Source organism: Mesoplodon densirostris, chromosome 10 (assembly GCF_025265405.1).
Source record: "Mesoplodon densirostris isolate mMesDen1 chromosome 10, mMesDen1 primary haplotype, whole genome shotgun sequence".
NCBI classification, from domain to species: Eukaryota; Metazoa; Chordata; class Mammalia; order Artiodactyla; family Ziphiidae; genus Mesoplodon; species Mesoplodon densirostris.
This window is the reverse complement of record NC_082670.1, coordinates 1014497-1020694: the sequence shown is the minus strand read 5'-3', so window position 1 is coordinate 1020694 and position 6198 is coordinate 1014497.

Here is a 6198-nt window from a genome sequence, read left to right as displayed (position 1 = left end):
ATAGCAGTACTATTATATTATTATTGTATTATTATGCCTTCATATAAATAGTAATATATACTATGTAATAGTACAGTATACAGTAATAATACAGTAATATAGTAATATGCTATAGTATATACCATACAATATACTCTGATACTACAGCGATATGGTGCTCGTGTATCACAGTACTAGTGTAGCATAGCAGTATTGCTGTATATTAAGGTATCATAGTATTATATCGTGACATAATGTTGTAGTATGTGATATGGTATTCTTATTGTATGATATTATTAATAATTAAATGATCGGGTGTGGGACAGCTGGTTCAAGTTCCTGAGGTCTTGATGGACTATTTAACAGAAGTCTTACCTCCCTGTGTACAGTGGAGGTGACAGCTTTCTTGCCTCCCAGCGTTCTGTGATAATGAGATGGTGCTGAGCCCATGCTTGGCACATCCCGTGTTCAACAAGTCAAGACTATTATCACTTACATTGTGCTTCAGCATTTAGGGAAGTTTCATAGACTTTATCTCACTTGATCTCCAACCAAAGCTGCCCCAGGGGGCAGGGCAGGCAGTGCTCAGGCCCGAGTACAGATAAGAAAAGAAATTCAAAGGGGGTCCGCTGAGGTCCATGTGGCTTACCCTAAGACCCATCCTGTCCTCTACCGGGGTCTACAGGTCCTTGGCTGCCTGTCGCGATAATCTTTCAAAAGCAGCCTCTGAGCGCAGGTCTGTCAGCCTGGTGGCACTTGCATGGCAGCCTGGCCCCCTCCCGTGAGCGGGTGAGACACGGTCTTCCCCACCTTTTCTCCAGCCTCCGTTGAGGCTGGAAGCAGCAACCACTGAAGCTTCTTCCAACCCTAAACAATTGTTTTCTTCTTTCGGCTCTTAGAACCATTGGCCTTTCTGGTTACGGTAAGTTCAGAGTAAGAAAAACTGCCTTTTTTTATTTTTTTTCTTTGTGGTACACGGGCCTCTCACTGCTGTGGCCTCTCCCGTTGCGGAGCACAGGCTCCGGACGCGCAGGCCCAGCGGCCATGGCTCACGGGCCCAGCCGCTCCGTGGCATGTGGATCTTCCCGGACCGGGGCACGAACCCGTGTCCCCTGCATCGGCAGGCGGACTCTCAACCACTGCGCCACCAGGGAAGCCCCTGCCTTTTTTTTTTTTAAAAAAGCTACTGACCTGACTTCTGGTCTTCACTTCATTCTTCTCCACGAAGCTATATTCACTCTGAGGAAACAGGTCCTGCTTTCAAATATTTAATCCTCTGGGAAAATCTACCATTATAAGCTACTTATACAGGACAGCAGTTAGGGTGGAGTGCTCTGGAAAAGAAATTGTATGTTAAATGCTGTCACAGCGCACCCAGTTTGAAGGAATTGCGCTGAACTTGGTAATGTGATGACCTCCTTGGCAATACCAACAGGGCACCTAAACCTGGATCTTTTTTCATGCAGATCTGTATACACTTTCCTAATTTAATTTGCTAAGTGCCCTGCATTTCTTCAATGAATGAGCTCTGCAGAACAGCCTCGAGCATTGGCTCTGGGACCCTGTTGCCCACTGGCAAGAGGACAGCCCACTGCCAGGCATATAGGAAACTGGACTTGTGATTTTCACCAATTTTGCAGTAAAGAGTCACGAAGTCAAATGCGCTGTGTGAGCAGCGGCTCCCTATTGCCTCCCCTTCTTGCCAGCGTTCTGAGAAGTCTCCTATGACGCGTCCTTTCTATGACTCTACATGAGCAGTGACCTGGCTTTAACAAGGGACCTTATGATTCTGCCAGCTCCCTTCACCAAGCCAACAAAAGGGCAAATGGTTTGCAAAGACTTTGGGCAATTTTCTGAAAATTGAAGCAATAGGTGAAAAGCCAGTTCCTCCCACTTGCAGCAGTTCACTGGCTGGGTTGTTCTCCAGCTCGACCCTCCTTCCAGCTGGACGCTGTGGGGCACACTGTCACTTGTCGCATAAGAAGTGTCACTTCTGAGACTTGAGGGTCCTCTCGGTGGCAGCTTGTGACAGCTGGTTATGCCCCGGTACCCAGTCCCCCCAACCTCAGGGGCTTGGAACCATGCGGGGCTGCTTCTTGCTCATGCGAGTCCTTTGCCAGGCTCATCCCCGCTCTGAGAACTCATGCCAACAAAGCCGTGTGCATCCAGAACCTTCCTGGCCACAGGGCACAGAGACGGGGTCAGGAAGAGCCAGTGCTGTTCTCTGAGCTTCCTCTCCCCGTGACTCCTGCACCCCTGGTGGAAGGAAGGAGGGCCTGGCATGGCCTGGCTGAGGCAGGAGCCCGGGGGGAGCCCAGGGAGAGCGAGGGCCTCTCGGACCAGGGTGCGAGGAGGGTGGTCAGAGGAGGGCGGCAGCGCGCAGGGGGCCTGGGTGCATGTGCGATGAGCTCGAGCTAACATGACTGGAGTTTCCAGGCTCAAAGATGGCGGATGAGGAGCAGGTTGGACGGGGACCAGACAGGATGTGGGGGCGCCCCTCCCTGACGGGTCTCTGCGAGTGACGACACAGCTGCTCCTAACCCCCCCCCCCCACCAATCTCTCCAGGCTCCCTGAGCCACGTGCGCGGCTGCAGAGACTGTGGGGCATGCAGGTCCCACCCCTGGTCCCACCACCCTCCTTGCCCGAGGCGTTCCTGCCCTCCTTGGTGTGGCCGTCACTCTCTCCTCCTTCCTGCGTGTGTCCGGCATCTCCGTGCTGGGTGTTCAGTCCTGTCTGTCTTCCCTGAAGGTCCCCCGCAGTGGCCAGGGGACCAGCCCAGGTCCAGGAGCACCACCACGCATGCTGCTGGTCCCCCCCGCACACCCCCAGCCAGGCTGTCTAGTAGCCTGACCCCAGTGGCCAGCCAGGAGGAGCAATGGGGCCGAGCCTGAGCGGGCACGTGTTGTCTGGCAGAAGAGGGGCCTCTGCATCGTTTCCAAATAAGGGGAGCAGTAGCTTTTGTAGGAGGGGGCACTCCTGCCAGCTCAGAGAGTCCAGGGCAGCCAGGCAGGTCAGGACTCTGCCGCAGGGTGCAGTGCACGTCTCCTCTGGACCTCGGTCCTTAACTGTGCAGTCCGCTGACGGGATGCACCAGGCCAGTTCCCCTCGGTCTGGTGGAGGGCACGGCACCTGTCCCTGAGGTGGGAGCAGAAAAGCCCGCACTGATCCCGGCTTCCGGCAGGGGAATCGAGGCCTGGTGTGGGGACTGAGGGGTGGTTGGCACGAGTAGGGCCATGATCAGTCGGGAAGGAGAGAGGCTGGCCAGGAAGGAGCATCGTCCCCCTGCTGCTTGGGAAGATTCACAGATGGTATTTTCGGCTGGAAATCATTGGTTCCTCCTTTGCTCTGTGCTTTATATATGTTAGACAGCCTCTGACACACAGCCGTTTAAGTGCTTTATACACATTAACTGATTTTAGCAAGAGTTGCTAACTTTACTTTAACCTGGATGTTAAGCAACTCAAAAAGTTCTCTTTCAACTACTCTCCACATATGGTTAGCTTAAAAAATCTGAACGTATTTTCTTTTTAATGTTGTAAGGCCTTCATTTATGAATGCAGATGATTAGCCCTGTTGGAGAAGTGTGACAGGGCTACCAGGCCAAGTCAGCCGCGATCTGATTTAGGGGCTCAGCTACACGTTCCCCACCGATCCTGCCAAGCCACCTGCAGCTGTGGAAGCGGACACCCTGGGAAATGTGATGTGGAATTCCTGCTTCCGAGCTCTGAATGGAACAAAGCCTGGCCCTGCGAAAGTGGGGTCTCCCCCGGGAGGGTGCATGGCACCTGACACTTTTCTTGGGACACTGAGGGCGAAGCGAGGCCTGCCCCATCTGGTTAGGAAGCCCAGCCTGGCCCCCAGACGTGGTCTGCCCTTTCCGAGCTCAGGGACGTGGCCTGGCGCTCTCCCCTCCCCACGCCCAGCAATGGCCTGACACGTCAGACAGGCTCTGTGACGTGGTCAAGGGTAGTTTCCCTGGTCAGTGGGGAAGTGAGGCGAGTGCTCTCATTCCATGGGAGAGGTGGACACTTGTGATCGAGGGGTAACTAGAGGCACAGACGTCAGCAGAAGATGCTGGTCACTGAGGCCACCCACCTTGCGGACAACCGCAGCCCCCTGGCCGCGGACCTTTCACCCGGCCTTCCTGCCAGGCCCCCAGGACCAGCACCTCCACTTGCCCCTCCCTCGCTCAGCTGGCCCTACCTGAGGAGCAAAGCCACCTGCCCTCGGCCACCTCCTTCACGTGGAGCCGAGGCGCTTCCTCTATCAGAGGGGCTCCTGCCCCACAGGCCATAGGAGGGTATGGAGGGGTGGCTGGAGGTGCCCACGCAGAGTCAGGTCCTGGTGACCTGACTGGCTGATTCGCCTCCATTCTTCAGAATTCTGAAAGGTCCATGTGGCCAAGGTACTCATGGCCCCTGGGGAGTGACGGGGAGAATCTGGACAGTGACAGGTGTTTGGCTTTGTCGAAAGACGCACGTCGTGGTAGGTTGATTTGTATGAGGCTCGTCAGAACGCACCAGTAACAGGCCTGACGTGAGCGGCTGGGGATGGTTCTGCCAGGACATGGCTAAGGTCTCTGGCGGGCAGCGAGCTCTCCTCCCTGCTGACCTTGGGGGGCCGTCCTCCCCTTCTGCCCCTCTGGCCCTTTGTGTGTGGTCTCGCAGCGCCCTGGAAACTGTCTGACCCCTGCAGCTCGTCCCGGGCCCCCAGCACCCCGGAGGCTCTCAGTGGTTCCTGAAAGAGCCTGTGTCCTTCGTCTCATTTAAACTGAAATTTCTGTTTTGAAACTCCCTTCAGAAATTCCCTTTCTCTTCTAAACGCTGTGCTTTTTCTTTCAACACTTTGCAGAATCATCATTCAAAGCCAGTAGGCAGTGCATTTTGAATAAACCCATGAACTTGAGTGTTCCTTTCTGCTTACTGAATTCGGTTCTCTGTTTTTATTTGGTATCGTCTGTCAAATGTAGAAAGGAACCAACTTAGACAGGAGATAAGGCTTCAGTGGAGATGCACTGTGAACACCCTAATTCAGTTTCTTTGGTAGATGCACTTTGCTTTTATCTTGAACAAAGCGTCGCCAGTGTCCCTGATGGTCACAGGTTGTAAATGGATTCTTACAGGTTGTACTTGGGGGTGTTTGTCCTGGGTGACCTACATAGAACTTTTGGGAGCCTTAGAATTTTGCATTTTGGCAATTTGTGACTTATATAAACTTTTTATTTTATAAATTAACATGCCATCTTTTTTGGGGGTAAATATTTGCTATTTCTTGACTTCTTTTTGTAGCATCTATAACAAAAGTCCTCCTAGTCCATTCTTCTCTGCCTCCATCTTTATAAATTAAAAATCAATATTCTTTTTTAAAAGTTCATTGAAACTTCCCAATTCCTTCAAAATTTCTTCCTTTTGAAAATCAAGTTCAGGGTCCATCAGCAAAGTCCCTGTTTATTTTGTTTTTTTTTTGATTCTCAAGTTAAAGCACCCAGGTGGCGAGCATATATTTAGTGGGTGCTGTTTTTTTGCATTAGCTTACTGAATAATGTTCAGGGAAAAAGCTTATTCGTGAAACACTGAAAATCACGCGCAGGTCTCAGTAATGTGGGCGCTTCAGTGCTTTGTGAGGAGACTCCATGAGCTCGCCGGCGTCCGTCCATCAGTGCGTCCCCAGCTTTCCGTTCTGTCTCAACCTGCAGCAGCAGAACCTCAGGGCCCCATCTTTGCCACAGGCTGCGACCCCCACTTTTCGGCCAGGTCTCAGTAGGAACAGGTGCCCCGCCCGTGATCTGGCCCCCGTGCCCGCCCTGCGGGTCCCAGATGGGGTCAGGGGCTGGCCTCCCCACGTGGTAATGAACACTCCTGTGACGTCCCGAGACCCCTCTCCAGCCTGGCGCAGATGCTCCCTCAGTAAGATTCTGCTGCAGGCCCCCCTCTTCCAGGAAGGCGGGGCTTTGGAAAGCAGAGTCCCGAAATTGGAAGCAAGGACCCTGATTTCCCTCGCACCCGTTTCGGGCTAGAACTAGACCCTGAATCTCAGCAAAGGTTTTCTTCTGAGATTCTGGGAGGCCTGGCACCAGGAACCTAGGAAGCCAGGAGGATGGCCTGCCTGGAGTCCCCCCGCCGCGCCCTCCCCTGCCCCCTCCCGCTGTGCACATGTCCCGCCCTCCCCCCCAGAAGAAAATCTTATCAGACAGACAGAAAGGGGGCGGCCATGAGGGA